The sequence below is a fragment of the Cylas formicarius genome, unplaced genomic scaffold (assembly GCF_029955315.1).
Source record: "Cylas formicarius isolate icCylForm1 unplaced genomic scaffold, icCylForm1.1 PGA_scaffold_7__23_contigs__length_41026272, whole genome shotgun sequence".
Lineage (NCBI taxonomy): Eukaryota > Metazoa > Arthropoda > Insecta > Coleoptera > Brentidae > Cylas > Cylas formicarius.
In genome coordinates this window covers 12,644,959-12,665,499 of record NW_026844352.1, presented here as the reverse complement: position 1 = coordinate 12,665,499, position 20,541 = coordinate 12,644,959, and the positions used below count along the sequence as shown (strand labels likewise).

The 20,541-nt window shown below is 32.5% G+C and overlaps 1 protein-coding gene across 1 annotated transcript in view; it reads left to right on the top strand.

Moving 5' to 3' along the window:
* The window catches only part of LOC132704695 (uncharacterized), a 338,277-nt gene that overhangs the window by 135,945 nt on the left and 181,791 nt on the right, over window positions 1–20,541 (top strand). The window contains exon 3 of the mRNA XM_060674871.1: window positions 1,741–1,787. The gene's annotated coding sequence lies outside the window, so the exon portion shown is untranslated. The remainder of the gene's footprint in view (window positions 1–1,740; window positions 1,788–20,541) is intronic.

Sequence of the window (20,541 nt, the reverse complement as noted above, 5' to 3'; positions counted from 1 at the left end):
TTAAATATTTTCAAGTATGCAGTGTTGTCGGTTCTATATAAAGGAAGCAATATCTTGCTTGCTTTCCAGACGGTTTCTGGAAGGGCTAATACATTCTTTCCTTTCATGCCATTGTAGATGGAACCTACGGGGTCTATCAAAAATAAGATTTTGTACCGGATTTCTAGAAACTCGGATTATTGAGTTCTTTTAAATAGCACACCCTATATGTTCTTTTATTTTAGACTTATAGAAAAGAAACTAAACCCAATTTACCGTATTTGAACTGAAAATTAATTTTCATGATTTTTACGTAATATCAACAATTCAAAGAAAGTTGCGCCCATAGAGAGAATGAACTTCGTGAGAACTTATTTTCATTTCATTTTAGTTTTTTTTCTAGCTATCTTGCGCTTTTTCGAAAGTCACTGAACGATCAATAAAGACCGAAGATTATCTCTCCTTTCAAGGTCCAAAGCCTTCTTTCCGAACAGGATAACAATTTAAAAGGTCATACATAAATCTAAAATGAAACAATATACAGAGCGTACTTTTGATAAACTCAATAAATCGTATTTCCAGAACTCCCATACAAATCTAATAATAATACACCCTGTATGTTACACTTAAAATGATATGCCGGGAGAGATTGTCAGAACCCTTTCAGGAACTGTCTTTAAATGTTTGGCTTTCTGTTTAGTTAAACCAATTAAGATTTCTTGTCAAATGCTTAAAAATTTAGGAAATTATTTCTTATTTCCATCACAGTACGTCATTGATATAGGGAAACCTGAACAAAATCTACTTTGTTTCTTGAACAAAATCTAAAAATGATACGATATACTTAAATATACTTTAATCTAAGCACTGTGTACCCATTTGCCACGTTTATATTGAAGAGGCAATAGTGAATATCAAAATATTTTAGAGCTATAATCTAATTTTTCAACACCCGGTATAATTTAAAGCAGATCCGCTGATTAGTGGATATGTACCTTTTACTGTTTAAATGTGTTGTTTGAATAGAAAGATTTGCTTCATAAGAGAGATTGGACATAATGTTTCTTACTTTTTCTTACCAGTTTCTTACCACTTTATGTTTATCCTTCTGTGAACTAAGTGGTTGTGATATATTTTTGTTTGTGTATGTAGAATACCTACTGATAATTTCATGCTAGTATAAATTACCAACTTATTTTGAATTATCTGATTTTTTTTTGTTGGTATTGAACTCCGTATCACCGCGCGTTACTAGATGGCGCCGCATCCGGATACTTTTGTGACTTTTTAAGCAACAATGCTTCCTGGTTGTTGGGTCAAATATAATTTATTGTTTAGTGTTCTGTAGTAAAGTATTATTAGTGTATTACAAAAATTGTCCCTGTAGTTTTGTTTGTGTCAATAAACATCTGTCCCTGGTACTAAGAACTTGCTGCTATATTTTATAGTTTTGTCAATAAATAATTAAGAAAATAAATATGTTATTGGAATCGTTAATTTGGTTTTATCATTTGTATGACTTAATGTATATTTGTGGGTAATATTTAAAAAAAAATAAAAATTATATTTCATTTTTTTCTCTATTTGAAGAAGTAAAAGATACAAATACATTTGTATAGTATCCAATATAATAATTTATAAATTAGACAAGTTACATTACGGGTAACAAATTATTGACGTCGTTGGCACTAAATATCGTATGAACATAAGTCATCAAATGTAATGATTTGGAAAATTAACGATTTACAATTTTTGTTTCAGATTGCAATTAAAGCTTCACAACGCGAGTCCATATAATTGTTACTGGGGTAAGTGTTATTCGCAATAATATCGGTATTATAAAAAAATGTCTGCCTTCATCGCTTCAGCTCATCACCTAATGAACTAAATGTGTATAATAATCAACGTAAACAGTCATTACGCGCTCGAACGAATCCACTTTCCATATTACTTAGCTTGGTATTAAAACTGTATCCAATTTCCGTCACCCTATATAATGGCAGTCGGTTTATTAAAATGACAAGATTCTTTCATGTTTGGATGGGGAATTTGCAGATTGGCAAATTTTTTGGCAATGTCGTCGCCTTTTCCCCGTATGGAGCCAGTAAATTTGTACCCATTTATTATGGAATGACACTTAACACATAAAAAAAATTAAAGGTAAGAAGTTCTTTGAAGTCACTTATGCTTTTAAAATATTATATTGTCTGAATGTCTGTATTTTAGAGGGCAAGTAACAATTTTCTAATTTTTAATATATTTAATATTTATGGCGTTTTTAAATTGCTCGAAATTTTCTAGACATATTTTGTATAAAACATACCATACCTAAGTCTTACCGTTTCTTCGTGCCAAAAGTCGCTCAACTGGGAAATAGAGTGAGTAATATAAAGGGTGTTTTTTTAGAAGTAAATATCTTTAACACTTTTTTCACTGGCGCTCATTTTATCAGCTGTCAAGTGAATTATGTTCAGTTCACAGTATACTATTATATAATAGCAATAATAAAATAATAGCCTGTGGTTGGTGGTTCACTTTGGTTTGGTATTTCAACATTTGTTTGAAATACGTATTGCACACTACTTCCATTTTACAGTCAAGAAAATCGTCCACCGCCATGGAACGTTTTCGCACCACGTTTACTCCAAATGATAATACGCATCCACAGAGACATCGTACAGTGCGTACGGAAGATGTCATTGTTGCTGTAGGGCGTAATGAAGGGGAAGACTCGAATCAGTGTATCCGTCATTGTGCACAGGAATTGTATATGAGTTCATCCAGTTTATGGCAGATTTTGAGGAAACATCTTGGTTCATGACTCGGCCAAGAATTGAAGCCTCGGGATCATCTAGCAAGGCGTAGATTCAGTGAATGGGCCCAAAACAAGGTTGCCGTTGATCCCAATTTTCATAAGCGAATTTTGTTTAGCGATGAGGCTCACTTTTGGTTAGTTGAATGGATACGTCAATATGTTGAACTGGAATAATTGGTCCATACTTTTTTAAAAACGATGTTGACCAGAACGTTACAGTCAATAGCTATAGAGCCATGATTACTGACTTTTTCGTTTATCAATTGAATAACTAAGATGTGAAGGAGCTGTGATTCCAACAAGTGGTATCGGACCCTTAAATTGGCCTCCCAGATCGTACTATTTAACGCCGCTAGACTATTTTCTGTGGCGATGTGTGAAGTTCCAACGCATTTTAATATATCAAAATAAATAAGAACTAAAAATTCAGATTTTCACGAAATTATATATTTTGACATGATAATTGTTTCGACAACACCGTGTCTTTATCAAATGATATTTGACATTGACAAATGACATTTGATAAAGACACAGTGTTGTCGAAACAATTGTCATGTCAAAATATATAATTTCGTGAAAATCCGAACTTTTAGTTCTTATTTATTTTGATAAATGGATTTTCATTAAGTAAAAGCCACCTCAACATATTAATTTAACTAACAGGCGCATTTTCCAAATTGGACTTATTATATTAAAAAATATGTATCATAAACTAACCAAAACTAACTGTTTATCCTCCACAAACATTTGGAAAGTAGTACATTTTTTGAAAATTTTAATTCCATTAATTTTTCCAAAATAGGGTGTTCATCTATAAGCTGACACATTTTAACTGCTTATACGTAGAGAACTTTGATATGCTGTTCTTACATTATCGCCAATTTTCAATAACCTGAAATAGGAGGAAAAATAATTTTCATTTCAAGGGCCGATATTGCAAAAATTTGAAATGGAATACCCCGCAAATTCTCTTTTTCGAAAAAGTACAAATAGTTTTTCATTTTAGGCATTTTCTCCTGTGTCAAATTTAGTGAAGGTCCCTTTCTTGCTGATTCTCCTACATTCATCGATGATTGATGAATATTTATGGTAATTGCTCATGTATTTCTTTAAAAGAATCATAATTATTGATGATATGTATTTTTTCCATATCAATAAAAACTATTTGGTCCATTTATTAAATAACAACTATTAAAAATACTTCTAAATGAAGAAAATAACAACAGTAACAATAACATAACACAACAACAACCAATAACATTCGAAATATCACGGACCACACATCAACAGTTCTTAAAAAATATAATAAAAAAAAAACAGATTTACCACTGGTCCAAAAATCTCTCAATATTTTCGATCCGTTAAAGATAAAATTAAATTTGAGATTGACAGGTCAGTAGATTTGAAATACTCGACATTTACTTCCATACCTAACATATATGGAAGAATAGAAAACGTATACAGGAACAGGAGAGTTGTATGGAAGTAAAGAAGAAGTGAAGGACGAATAATAGAGGTGTAGGAAAGGTATATGAATACTTCAAACGTACCGACATTTGGCTTTGGACTAAACAAAATGAATGCAGTGAAGACATTTTATAAATATTCGAAATGGAAAATTAATTGGCTTGCATGCAAAATCGGGCTGTGAAAATCATAATTTTTTTTCCTAATTTCCACTATTAACAATTTCATTCGATTGAAGAAGATTCTCAAATAGATGTCCTATATCTTGATTTTTTAAAAGCGCTTGACAGTCTTGATAATGAAATTCTAATTCACAAGCTTCGTGCTTTTGAATTTTCCGAATCGCTTGTTCATTTATTTTCTTCATACTTGTCGAACCGCACTCAATACGTCTATCACTATCATTACACTTCCGATGAATACATTGCTTCCTCGGGCATTCCTCAAAGCTCAATATTGGGGCCATTATTATTCAACATTTTCATTAATAACATTTAATAACAGATAATTAACTCTTACTCTCCAGCGTGGTTTGCAGCAAATCAACAATTGGTCTCTAAATAATAACTTGCCACTTAATACAGCCAAGTAGTAATGTAGTCTCTCGTACCACACTGCGAAATTTGATAAAACTACACTTTCTGTGAATTGTGAGTAACATTCGACTCGAAATTATCCTTTGTTTCTCATGTTAATGTGGTACTGGCAGACGCCTCAAAAAGCTATGGATTTATCGTACGTTGCACCAGAGACTTTAAAAACACAGAAGTGATAAAAATATTATATAACTCATACGTCAGGTCTAAGTTGAAGTATGTATCAGCAGTTTGGTCTCTTGGGTACGATTGTCATATTAATAACCTGGAAAAAAAAATCAGAGAAATATGTGTGGACGGAGTATATTCCCCTCAAGACTTTTCACGTGCAATATTATTGATCAGATTTGCTTATGTGTTGTGATATGTCTTAGTACTCGCCGATATTACCATTATTTAATGACTTTATTTAAAATTTTAAATAACTTGTTTGATTGCTCTGACCTATTATATAGACGAAATTTTCTTATTCCTCCGTATTAACTCTAGACATATTCATTGCCCACAACAAGAACAAATATTTCTAAATTTTCACCCATTTTCTCAATGTGCACGAAACACAATACTCGAATTGGACTTTTTTTGCAATCTATTACTATTTTCATGGTGTTTTATTAGAGTTAATGCTTAAGTTAGGCTAGACTTTAGGTTAAGTTTCGGAATATCATTATTAATTGCACTGCCTGTAACTATTTAATAATTTGTACTACAACCTACCTGTTAGTTGAATTTCATAATAATTAATTGCAGCTTCCTCCCCTTTATTAAACGGACATTTTAAAGTGACACTTTCAACCCTCTTAATCCATAATTGAGTATTTGAGAATAGAGACTAGAGAAAATGTATTGCTGCATTGAGTTTAAAAAATTATGCAACTTAGAGATCTGTGTAACAGAGCGAAATAATTTTAGTTATAGTGTCAAACAGCGGTTATTACTATAAAGATCTCAGAAATAAATTGCATGTTTTCGTTACATACATCAGCGTTGACTTTAAAATTTAGAAACCAATTAAATGTATTTCAGCCCAAATGGGTTTTTGGCGTTCGTGTTATGGTTTCATCAATTTCGAGAAGCTCCTTTAGGATGCGAAGTTTATAGAAACCAATTAAAACCGGAGTACCTGCTGGAGAATTGGCACAATAGATCTTTTGTTTGGGTATTTCCTTTACGTATGTCATGGATTAATGACTTTCCTGAAACGCAAAAGACGGTAAATTGTTATATCGGAATGAAATTAGAGAGGTATATTGCAGATAATATAGATACGCAACCCAGGTTGTCGTGTTAAAATTTGGATTTATGTTTTGCCAGATATTACAAATGCAGTCCCCTATATTGTCGCTGCCCTTTAACTTTTTTATTTTAAGTGTTTCAAAATAGTAAAATGTTTGTAATTTGTTTTTTTTTCTATATGTTAAACAAATGTTAAAGACAAAGACAAACAAACAGTTTTTTTTTTCAATGGAATACCTTTTATAGAGCGTTTCGACACAAATGGAGAAAACTTAAGGTTGCAAAATAAAGCGTACTATGTTATATAAATATGAGGTTAAAAGCCAACCATTGGGGATTATCGCGCTACATATATGGTTTCGAAAATTTGGCACCATTTTCTATTGTACCCATATCATATTCAACGAGTCCAAGCATTACTTTCCAGAGATATTCCCTTGCATGTTAATTTTTGTCAATCCCTTGTTTGACTAAGGAATACTTTTTGCATATGAAGTAAACTTTTAAAGAAATGTAATCAGAAATGTCCACAATAACCATATTTGGGCGTATGAAAACCCCCATGCAGTTGTAGAATTTAAAAATCAACAACAGTTTTCGGTAAATGTTTGGGCTGGAATTGGAACTTACTTAACTGGACCCTTTTTCCGACCAGAAAGGCTAAATGGCTATAATTATCGCCGGGATTTAGAAGAGGATTTGCCGATATTGCTAGATATTAAGAACATAATGTGGTTCATGCATGATGGCGCGTCTGCTCACTTTAGTGTTGCAGTAAGTGAATATGACAATATGACAATATTAAACTCTCATCTCACTTGGCATCTTCAATGCTCGCGCTCCAAAAACACTTCGAACACTAGTAGGTTATCGGCGATGCGTGCTGTATTTATACCCTGCGGCGGAGGTAGTAACGGTGCTGCTTTTATCGCATTATTAATTTTGCCCGATCGTATTTGCGATGTCCTCGTTAGCTGCCGCGTATCGATGGCTTCTCGTATAATCCTGGTCCTGAAATCAGAAATATTAGCTATTTGTTTGCAAGTACCGAAATCAATTTGATGGCCTGTCTGGTGATGATGCTGAAATAAAGCAGATGTTGTTTGTTCGTTCCTCAAGGCTGGCTGAAATCCGTCTATTGGTCTGTCCCACGTACGTCATGCTACACGATTCGCATTCTACACTGTATACTCCTTGGTTTTCCAGAGTATTTTTTTGTTTTGGGCAGGATAGCGTTCGATCTTCGTTGGGTCTCGTCCTGCACTCTCTGTTGCGGCTGCTGTTGTTTGCTGATTGCCTTGCTGATGATGCGCGTTTTGTCGAAGACAGGTACAAATTTGGTTTGATGGAAAAATATGTTGACAATATATTCCGGGATATCACCCCTTAGCTTGTTGAACTCCGACTGGAATCCCGCAGACGTTTCCCCAAGATCTCACTTGGCATTTTCAATGCTTGCGCTTCGAAAACACTTCGAACACGTGTATTCGAAGTGCTTTTCTTTTTTTTTTAACTGAACCCATAAATCGTTCCCTTAATTATTGACATTCATAATTTTTTTTATTTATTTTTTTATTTACGGTTTAACCAATTTACAAAACTTTTACATTCATTAAAGGCAAAGATAGAAAGACAGCAGAATAACAACTAGAAACCAGAACAAAATATAACAATAACAATAAATAGAATTAAGTGGCAGAACTCAAACGGAACACATCAGAACGAAATGAGAACAATTTGAAAACACCCGGTATTATTTTCTCTGATTACTTTGTGGGGAAGATAAAGCTTGGACGACCTAGAGCAAAATCTAAAAATTGAGAGTGTAACTTCCGAGAATCCGGGGAAAAAATTCTTCGATTTTTAAGGGCACTTTCAAAGAATGATCTGTTACGGTGCAAGCTTGGAGTTTGTCATGAAAAAATAATTGAGAAAATTAATAATTGGTTAAGATATTGTTTTTGCAGGAATTGCAGAATACTTTAAATTTTTTCACTGGCCAAGAGTTGCACAACATTTAACGTTCCATAACAAAATCAACCCCGACGCATAGGCAAACTCATCCGAACCCTGTAAAGTTTATAAAGGCCACTTTTTTAGCAGAAAAAGTCTTTATTTTGCATTTTATTAAATGCATGTCTTGAACTAGTATTTCGCTTATCAATGTGCGACATTGTAAATGAACTCGCGACCTCAAGCGTGCGAGAAGCTTTTTCGGGTATTTTAAAACGGCACACTGAAATAACGACAATGCTAAACCGGATTTTAAGACTCTCGCCGCGAAGTTTCAGACAAAACAGTTTAACTTTCAGCCGAGCCCCAAAAGCGGCGAGCACGTCTCTATGCGTCTCTCGGAACTTTTCATTAGGGCGTTTCGACGAAACAGAGTAGAGGCAATGAAAACTTTATTTTGAAGTCCGTTTTACAACATAATCAACGTTAAATTCACTCGAAGCGGTCGATTGAACCGCTTACGTCCCGATACTTTGCGAAACAATACGGCAGCCGAACTAATGGGCAATTACTCTATAGGATACTTCAACTGAATACCAAACTAATACCAGAATCATTCTCACACAATTTCTTGAGGTGCAACATATGTATCTTTTTTGAAATTGTTCAGGTTTCCATTCATTTTGGTCTTCGCAATCGCCCGGTTGTAGATTCCTTTCTGACATCTCTTCGGTCTCTCTTTTTCCTTCTTTCTGCTGGTGCGTATTTTATCCATTTGCTCTTCACTCATTCTCTCTACGTCGCACACAGGCGAATTTAACTTAAAAATATTGAGTTAAATCCATTACATTTCAGTAATCTAGTTACCTGGCTATTATAAATAAACAAACTTTTGTTTTGATTCGCGTTGCTACTCGCCATATTATTGAAACTTGAAAGTTTACTAATTAGTATTCATTTAATCAGAGTGCATCAGTGTGAATTTAAACATTTTTTCGAAAGTTGGTGATTGAAAAATAATAAAAATTATAGTATGGATCCTATTGCTAGTGGTAAGTACAAGCATATAATTATTATTATCTATGCAATTATTATCATCTATGAATTGTTTTAATGTCACAATGGCGTCACTTCTTAAAATACATAAATGTTTCGTTTTCTTTGGACAAAAAGTACATTTCCCCGCGTTTCCCCATCTTCAAATTAGCATAGAACTCTTATTTAATATGTTCTTAAAAAGACATATTTTCTTATTTATGCGATAATTTGCGATCTTAATGGTATCTATTTTTTAAGAAGTGCTGTCAGTGCTGGTATATATTTTTAACTTTGGTAAAATTTACTATTGCAGGGTTTTTGAACATGCAAAATTCAAAAATGCTAATGGTAATCTTGCCAGATTTACAGCTTTTTGAGAAGAAATAATTATATCCTAGACTATTAAGTGTTTTTTGACTAATGGATGACATATAGCATACATACAGTCTAAAACCTGTGTTTGCAATGTGTCATTTTAAAAATTTGGGACACAGAAAGTTATTAGGTATTTAATCAGATTTTTTTTTATAATAGGCCAGGAATTATGAGATATGTTTTTGTACTAGATTTTCATAGACGCAACTGTACAAATTTCAATAGTTCAATAGAAATTCTTAATACTCAAAGTACTCAAATATCAATATCTCATCTTCGTTTTTACCCCTTTTCTCTAAAATATTTATCATTATCTTTTTGTAATATTGTTTTTGTAATTACATATACATTATCATATTTCAAGGTTAAAATTAGAACTGTTTTATGTTTTTCCTCAATAATACACATTGTTGGTGTTGTTAAAATAAGTTTTAATAACTGTCACTGAAAAATAAATGGATTACGTAAAAATGTGAACATGTAAGAAACTAAATTAAAAATGTTCTAACGTCATTCTAAAAAAAAAAATATTAATCAGTATTTAATTTAGGTACGACTTTTGGACCACACTGTATATTTTTACGTGTAGCGGAATAATAGTGTAAAGTACTGTATTATCATTAAAATTTATACTATATATATATATATATATATATATATATATATATATATATATATATATATATATATATATATATATATATATATATATATATATATTCTTAAAATCACTGGTTCTTTAAACGGATTATCCGATTTCAGTAAACTCGGGCTTGTTTTAAAGAGGCATGTACATAAGTGTATATATATTAATATGTAAAAGAAACGTAAATAGTGGAGTTTTAGTAAATTATGCGTAAAAAGTAAGAGACCTAGTGATTATGACTGTATACAGGGTGATTTGAAAACATACCAAAATTTAATATTTTCATTTATTTGATTTTTCGATGGTAAAATTTCTTTTGATTCCAAATAAGTACTATACAGTTTAGTGGGTCTATTTTGAGTAGTTAAAATTTTATATCCACTTTTACAATTACACAATCAATTACTCTCACGCATTGTAAGCAAAAGTGGATATAAAATTGGAACTACTGAAAATAGACTCTATAAGGAAATAAAAAAACTAAACTAATAAACTAAATCATTTCTTTTAAAATATACATAATAGATAATCATAAGCATAACTTGCAGCCTTTTTTTTTCAGAAAAACTAAATTTATAACAATTATTCATGTTTTTTTTCCTATTTAACTAAAATATATTCATAAATTAAATATTTCATAAAGATCTTTCATAAAATAACCAATTTATATGATAACTACTCGGGTGCTGAAAGTATTTTATAACATCGAAACCATCTATTCAATATTTATAGCGACATTTTAATTTTATAAAAATAGTTTTGCAAACGTTGATAGGCCATTTATAAAACATAAATTGCTAGTTGAGTTATTAACTGGTGATAGTTTCAAAGAAACACAGTTTATCTGCGGAAGTACATTAAATTTGTAATAAAAAACGTTAAAATCGTTTCGGTTTCAAACTCCTGACTGAAGTAGAGTTTATGGGCAAAACCCATACTCGTGTGATACTATCTGTACTCTACAAAAAGAAAAAAATTAGCGTACCAAGTGAGGTTTTATCACTCTTACTTACACATTTCTAACATAACAAAATTTTTAGTGTTTTGTTGACACTTCTACTGACGTATGAAAATGTTGTACGTGAACTGTTTGCTTCCATGCTTCGTGATTTTTAAGACGTTCTATATTGGCTGGGTAAAATTTTATTAGGGTCGACGCCAGCGTCCCGACGAGTAAAGTAGAGCGGCAGCTCTATTCACTTAGAATATACTAAAGTTGGCTTTCAAAGAATATAGGATTATAACGGCGACATGCGTTACGGCACTTGATGTAAACATAACATAGGTTACTTTACTTTTACTCCCTTGGCGCAGTAAAATAGAGAGCGTAATAAAAATGTCGCGAGGCAAAACAAACGACGCGGAAAGAGGGTTCGAAGGGTCATACTTAGTACTTACTAAGGGATTCTCCGTTTCCTTTGGTTATATGACATGGAATCAATCGTAAAAAACGAAAAAGTACACATTTCTTAAGTTACGAATAAAGTAAGCTAAAACCCTCCAAGTATGTATGATTTTCGACAAATCTTCCTGGAAGTCTTGCATGTCTTGCATTTAGTTCTTTTCCATTTTTTTTCTTTTTCGATACCGTGTGTATTTTCCCATAAGATTTTCGTAGGAAAACTTTTTTCTTCCTCTCTTTCTTACATTTATTATAATATTGTACTTTATATAGTACAGTATAGTACATATTGTGACCAAATACCAGGTTTTTCAAAAATTGGAGTTCTGGTATATGTGAAGTCCTATTATGTAAACATAATAAAATTACAGTCATTTTATGCAGGGCGCCCCAAAAGTGTTAAAAGTGTCGATCAGTATTTCAAAAAGGTTTTTTGTTGCCTAGATGTTAAGGTTTTAAAAATAAGTTGAGTATTATTCAAATGAAATTTTAATTAACATTGAAAATAGCAAAAAAAAATCAGAGTATACCGAACAGGCTTTTGGATCCTAATAATTGAAATAATTATTCTGGTACATTTATTCTGAATGTTTCCGGTTGCAATGAAAAAATCACATTTTTGGGCAGCAATCTTTATTACAGTAATTTGCAATTTTATTTTAAGCTTTCAACAATAACAAAAGTAAATAACGCGCTTATGCAAATGCAAACGGTCTGGATAGCTTATCACCGTTAATAAAGTGTCATATATGGAGAAATATATTACTCACGTATCAACTGCTGTATCGAAATAAGCTACTTTCCGGACGAGTGGAAGATATCAATAGGGAACCCATTACCCAAAGTTTCTTGTCGAATGACGTATAATAATATGCGTTTGATAAGCATTCTTCCCGCAATTCCAAAAATTTACGAACGAATATTCCACTGTTCATGTGCTGTTGCATTTCTCGAAGGTTTGCCGAATGTGTTGTATAATATACTTTTTCTACGACCGTTTGGGTACATTTTAGCAAAATAACACGAATACATTCACTGGCATGACCGTCAGAATTGACAAACGTCAAAATTCAAGGCGTGGGAAATACCTCCGAAAACATCCGATTGCTCCCAAATTCATGCGCTAAAATCACGGAAATGACCGAAGTGACTCGAAATCATGGGAAACGAAATTGACGTGAAAAATTATTTTGCAGCAAATGTTTATTTTAAATGCCTGTTGCAAATGCCGTTCAATTATCAAATGGGAATTTTTTAGATCAAACGCATACTTATGTTTGAAGTAAAGGGATCTCTACGTGTAAATGTTGCTTCACCTGTAATAGTATATTATGCAACAAGTGCGGTAAACGGCATCTGACTCACGAGTTTTTAATAAACGAGTGAGTTAAAAAGTTTACCGAACGTGTTGCATAATATACTTATTCTACGACTGTTAGTTTTTGGGTACATTTTCGCAAAACAACACGAATACATTCACTGACATGACCGTCAGAATTGACAAACGTCAAAATTCAAAGCGTGGGCAATATCTCCGAAAACATCCGATTGCTCCCAAATCCATGCGATAAAATCACGGAAATGACCGAAGTGGCTCGGATCGGTGGTAACGAAACTGATGTCATAAAGTGACGCTTCCCGCACGCTATATATAATAGTATATTATTCAACAAGTGCGGTAAACGGCATTTGACTCACGAGTTTATTTTACACGAGCGAAGCGCAGCGGAGCGAGTTTTTAATAAACGAGTGAGTTAAAAAGTTTACCGAACGTGTTGCGTACTATACTTTTTCTACGATTAGTTTTTGGGTACATTTTCGTAAAACACGAATATATTCATTGACATGACCGTCAGAATTGACAAATGTTAAAATTCAATGCGTGGTAAATATCTCCGAAAACATCCGATTGCTCCCAAATCCGTGCGGTAAAATCCCGAAAATATCTGAAGTGGTTCGGAATCATGGGAAACGAAACTGACGTGGTAAAGTGACGCTTCCCGCACCCTAGATCGATGGGTAATTAGGTATTTTACAGACGGGAGTGGAAAAAATTTTTTAATTGATGGCACAGTGCTTAACTTCCTTAATAATTCTAAGAACTTCGATATCTGCTTTGATAGCTAGCTAAGATTTCAAGAATAATAGTAAATTTAAGGTCAAGAGTTGAGACAGAACTTGTGCGAGTCCCTTGTCTTATCAAATCTTAATTTTGTATAGGGTTTTTGTTTAAATAATGAAAGTAAGTGTAGAATTCAAAAAAATAATTAAAACCATTGTGTGCGCTATGTGTATGACTTAAGAAAATATGATCATATTTTTAATTTTTATAAACAGATTGGGTAGTTTATCATGCAGTCTCGTAGAATAAAGACTATAAAGGATCCCGATATTTCTTCCTTGATTCGGAAACGAATAGTGTTTAGGCCCGAAATTCATAACATGAATGATAGAGCTAGCGATTTTTTAACAATGTCTCTTCATGAGAGTGCTGTGGTTCGGATGAGTTTTTCGTATAACGTCATAAAATATTATAATTCAATACCTAATAAGCTGGTAAATTTAAATTCTAATAGGTTTAAAATTAAATATTAGAAAGAATTATTGCATCTACAAAATTTGCTGTAGACATTATTTCTGTTTTTTTTTTTGTATTTTTTCCCAATATTCCTCATGCATTTGTTATTACCACGTTTTAAAAACTTGTGACTAGGGATAAGGCGTTATCATCAATTTGTTTTTTTAATTTTGTTGTGGTGGGCGATAATGAGAGGTGTAAACACCGTCTCGGGTGATTGATCCCCAGATTGGGAGTCGCGGTTAAGATTGTTAGGTTGTTTATAGATTTCTATAGACTCTCGGATTTTTCGTTGGTAGAAGAACTGATTACATGCAAGAATTTTAGTTTTATCAAATACAATGTTATGCCCGGTTTCATGAGTGTGTTCGGCAACAGCTGATGAGTTTATTTGTCTTAGTCCTAAGGCTTTTTCTTTTTTCTTCTTCTTTGAGCTTAGTTAATATTTTTCGTCCGGTCTCTCCAATGTATTCTTTGCCTCATATGCATGGAATGCTGTAAACTCCTGGCGTCTCAAATGGAATTTTGTCTTTAACGGAGCGCAGATGTTTGAGAGATTTTTGGACAAGTGGTAAATCTGGTTTTGACGTTATACTTCTTTAGAACTTCTGATATATGGTCAGTGATGGACCACAGTGGTGGTGTGGTATGGTGGTGGTGGTTGTGGTGAAGAGTATTTTTGATGGAACGTTTAATATCTTTAATGTGGAAATTATTAGAGAGAAGAACAGAGGTAAGGTGTTTTAATTCTGTTTTCAGTGACTCGGGCTGAGATAGTTTTACGACTCTGCAAACAAGAGAGTTGATAACCGATGATTTTTGGGCCGAAAGGTGATGTGACCATACATTAAGGTATCGGTCTGTGTGCGTAGGTTTTCTGTAAACACAATGACCCAATGTTAGGTCTGATTTTCTATTGATGAGTATATCTAAGAATGGCAGGTTATTATTAGCTTCCAACTCAATGGTAAAACGTATGTTAGGGTGTATCGAGTTTAAATGTCTAAGAAAATCTACTGGGGTTTCATGACCATGAGGCCAAATAAAAAATATATCATCGACGTAGCGTTTCCATAATTTTGGTTTTAGATGAAAGGTGTCTAGAGCTTTCTTCTTTTTCTTTCAGTCAAGCTCTGAAGAAGCCAACAGGATGATTGGCGAAATGACAGCAATTTCGACTAAGCAAAAACCGATGCAGGAGGAATCCAGAAGTTTTGTAAAAAGCAGAGAGATATTATTATTTGAAATTATTGTATTGTCGAATGTGTGAGTATAGTGATATGATTTTTATTCTTAGAGAATGCCATCAAAATTGTTTATTGGCTTCTCGAGTTAATCCGCAAAGATTTCCTGAAATAAATCAGCCCAACACACATTTTTTTAGGAATATTACACCAATTTAATGAAAGTGGAAGTGTCAGACAAAACCCAATACAAGAACACGTGTAGCTGATTAAATAAACAGATTTTACAGCAAAACCACACCAAATTAAGAGCCTTAGTAAATTATCTGTCATTATTAAGTACCATATATATAGCTTCTAGGAATATTGAGGTCTCCAGTCAAAAAGAAGTGGAGTTTATCAATATTATCAACTCAGACAGGTCATGATTACAAAAATGTCTACTGTGCGTTAGGTACTTGCAAAAAGCAATGTGAATACTACGAGACACGAACAAAATAATAACTGTATTATTTTAAATGCAAAACTAACTAAATGCCAAAAATATATTTTTTTCAAGTTACTAGAATTATTTAACATGTTACTGATCAAATAAAAAAGACCTTAAACAGTGGCTACTAAATAATAAAATATTTTGGATCTGTGCTTAGTACGAATTGTATAACTACACTGGATATAGTCTTTGCCTATTATTGTTACACTTTTTTAAAATTCACATCTTCACATCTGTCACAGTTAATAATCCTTAAATGTTATAATATTTAAAACAAATTTTGTGCAATATTATTATATATAATATATAATTGTATATTTCATTTTCATTTCATTTTTAGCACCATGTTAAGTGCACACACAAACTGTGAAGTCCATAGTGCCCCATATTATTGGCAGGGAATGTTAGGTTGTATTTAATGTTGTTTGAAATAAAATAAACAAATAAAAAAAATAAAAATAGCACCAAACACCATAATTTCGGGTATTCTGAAAACGAGAATAGTTTCACACCTTAAACCATCCGATAGGTAAGTAAAATATACATTCAATACAATACATTTTTGGCCAGCCTGTATAATAGGGGAAGCCTTTATAATTGAGATCTAAAACGCTCTGTGGTAAAACTTTACTGTAGATTTCGCTTACAAAAATTAAATATTTCTTATATATTTGAGAAATTAAAATTAAATTACATTTTGACATATTTCAAATTATTTAAAAAAACCTTAATTTCTAGCTATCATAAAAGTTACTAAAACACACCCCGATACATCCGTATAATCCACTAATGAAAATGCTATACTATAAAAAGAGGGTCCCATAAATAATACAACTTTGATGGTTTAACACTTTTTGGAAGTAAAGTTACCATAACAACACTTTGCGAATTCATAAAATATAGCATTTTTCAACAATATTATGCGTGGGCTGCTTAAAATTTATTTCAAACATTACGACGGAAAAACCTTCTCGTTCCTACCCGATTTAAATTAATAGGCTTTCATAAAAAAAACGCAATCTAAATCTAAAAATATGCAAATCTATTCAAATAAATTAAAACCCTTATAATTCCGCCCGATTCCAATTTGAGCACGTTCCCTTTAATTTTTTTTTGTAGCCGAAGAGGAAAAATATAAATTACATTTCGCGGCTTCGTGGAAAAGAATGAAAATAAAATTGCTCAATTTTTGAACGCAGATAACAAATTATATACAGGACGTTTAGAGATAAATATAAAGATTTATCATTATATTGTAAATATTACAATGTGGTTTGTGTTGCAGTTGGATGCAAAAAGTTCAGCAGTGGACTTGACAAAGGCTGATGATGACGATTTGGATGGATCAACCAAGTTTGGTTTAGTCCAAGGAGTGGAACTACTTTAGGTCCAAGTCAATAATTACATGATACGAAGACGTCATGGCTTGTTTGGAAAAGTATATAATAGTACAGGGTTTTTTTTCTAATTGAATGGCAATAATTAAGGACGCGATTTTTGGGTCTATTTTAAAAATAAAACTGCATATGAACATATGTCGTAAATGTTTTAATTTTTGAAATACCGGGTGGTAATGTTTAATATCTGTAATACCACTTTAGGTATTTTAATGAAATTTGGTACTACTCTAGTACCTCTTGATACACGACAAATGTTTTTAAAATATACCAGTGGTGGGCATACGGAATTTCACATACATATTCTGGCAACTATTGATGGTACGCCACTGATCTCTCTTAAAATATTCTTACAATCTGCAGTCACTTCTAAAGAAATTTAATTTCTTGATTTTTTCAATCCGATGTAGGGATCTATTTATTATCTATCTGTTTTATTAAAATACTAGAATCGAAGTAAGAATACGAAGTACGTAAACTCTGAGCTGTATTTTTGAAATTTTATAACTATGTCTTATTGTAGCATGCTGTGTCCGTAACAATTATTAATTCTGTTGTCAAGACGGTTGTCTGACAGTTGTTTGACATCAGTTTTTAAATTCAGTTTTTCGCGTTCTTATTAATTTAGTGTTTAAAAAATATCGAAGCACTGTTGTTTTCAAAAAGAATGGTCGATTTTACTAATAAGAAGTTGGAAGATATGCATTTTATGTGTGGTTTGGCTGACGGCAGTGCTTCGGAAGCTAGGCGATTATATCAAGAGCGCTTTCCAAATAGATTCATACCAGATACCCGAGTATGTCCATAGATGGTGAACTAAAACAGGTACTTTGATGGCAAATAATCATTTAAAAAGAGCCCATCGGACTGTAAGAACTCCAGAAATTGAAGAAGCAGTTTTAAATTCTATTGACGAATATCCTGAATTTAATGTTACAAAGAAACTTCCACAGGCTACTGTACTGTACAGGACGTATACTTCAAAGAGTGCGCGGGAATATGAGGAAAAGAGCTGAACCGTCTATCCTTCAAGGTGGAGGACACTTTCAACAACTTATCTAGTTCTATGTTCTACTTTTTTTCAAAAAGGTTGTTTTTCGTTAAAAATTATTTACCTTGTTGTAAAAAGAACAGTCTTAAAATTGTTTTTCTGAAGGACGTCAATTAGTAACTAAAAACTAGATATTTTGTTTTAGAGAGTTATAATATTTTTCAGAAAAAAAGTTCTCAATTTAACTAGTGCAGTGGCGACCTAATTAACCAAAATATTATTCGTTCATAGACAGTTATTGCATTCATTTATGAGTAGATTTGATCTCTTAATTTATTTTTATTCATTTTCACATAAAAATACAAACTAATTTCTTTGCGTGCTGTCATATTAGCGATATTGTTATAACCATGTAGAGAAGAGGTTTTCATTTTTTTAAACCAAAACCGTACATCGAATTGAAAAAAATCAAGAAAATTCTTCGTTCTTTAGAAATAATTGGAGATTGTAAGAATAATTTTCATATTAAGAGAAATCAGTGGCATACCATCACCATAGATATTTGAAATTCCGTATGCCAGGCACTGGTGTATTTTAAAATAATGTGGTTTTACAGATATTCAAAAAATATATTTTAATTTTTGAAAACTTTACCATCCTCGAAAGTTAAGACGGCTAGGTCATATCTTCATATGAATTTTTCTTTTTAAAATAACCGAGTGCATAGTATATATTTTCTGCGACCACTAGTTTTTGGGTACATTTTTGTAAAACAACACGAACACATTCACTAAGTGATGTGTAATATTATTATCAGAATTGTAACCATCAAAATTCAAGCCGAAAACATCCGATCGCTCCCAAACCCGTGGGTAATATCCCGGATATATCCGAAGTGACTATAACGAAACAAAGAAACTTTCTACCACCTTATCAAGAATACCAAATTATACAAGGATTGAGAATTTTGACGTGGGTTAGTTACCAAATAGACTAGTCACTCAAATACCTTTTACAGCTCTTGTTGCATAATATCCTATTATTTTATACAGGTGGGGTCACGAGTATATTATAAACAACATTTTTGCAAAACAACAAGAATGCATTCACTGACACGACTTTCAGAATTGACAATTGTCAAAATTCAATCCGTGCGCTAATATCTCCGAAAACATACGATTGCTTTCAAACCCGTGCGGTAATATCCCGTCCGGAAGTGTCTCAGATCCGTGGAAAACGGAGTTGACGTGGTAAATTGATACTTACCGCCCGTTAGATCCGTGTATAATTAGGTCTTTTACAAAAGAGAGTAGTCTAAGTCTCAAGCCAAGAAAATATTTTACTGAGAAAGTTCCGATTGCTTTATGAAATACCAAAACAAAAGATAAAGTTTCTAAAAATTTTCTTAGCTAGCGAAATTGTTCATAAAATGGGCCAATAATACAATGTTTAGAAGGCAGAAACATAGAAACATAATTCAAAGCTAAGCTTAGCGAATCAATATTTTGATCAGACAGCCATTGTGGTTAGCCAAAATAATTTAAAAAAAAATAATAAACGAGGCACATCAGACCCTGGCAATATAGAAACATGTAAAAATTAAAAAACAAACATCTCTGATCTCTAGAAAATACAATTGTTGTGTTATTTATTATACCAAAACGCATTAATTTTATGATATACATTATTATATTATTTTTATTATTTAATATCGATAAAATTAACTAGTTTTGAAACAAAAACGTAATTGAATTGAGGCTTTATTTTTGATAAGTTAATGAACAAAAATTGTAACTGAAAACACTGTTTTAATAATTAATCTTATCATCTTTTCCAATTGAAAAAAGACCTTGTGAAATGTTAGTTCAGATTTTCGCTGACACCCGGTATAAACAGATTAGGTGAACGTTTCGCACCAATTTTTCACAGAGGAATATTTCGTCCTATATAGCTTTATCTTTTTTCATAACAAGGGTAAGAAATATGTCGAAATCAATATAATTTCTCGTATCCGCTCCCGCTTCCTAAACCCACAGCGCTATCGTTATTTTTTCCGACATGCGTCGTGTTTGATTTGTGTGGTTAGCAAACTGACGAAGGAAGATCAGAGAGAGTTTCGCGAACTGGAATGGTGGAATTAAGACCGCAGCTTTTACTTTATTGTGCGACACGTTAATACCAAGAACTTCCAAAACTCACTAAGCACCAACCACCCACATACCACTGTCTCTTTTTTGTTCGGCGCCATATTTCAAAGGTTGTTTTTTGATAATTAGAAGCAAATTCTCTACTAGAGTTAAAAAGCAAAACAGCATATGAAGTCGCTGATCTAACAGAAGCAACGCAACATAATAACAATGCTTTATTATATAATAGATGTCAGTTTAGAGT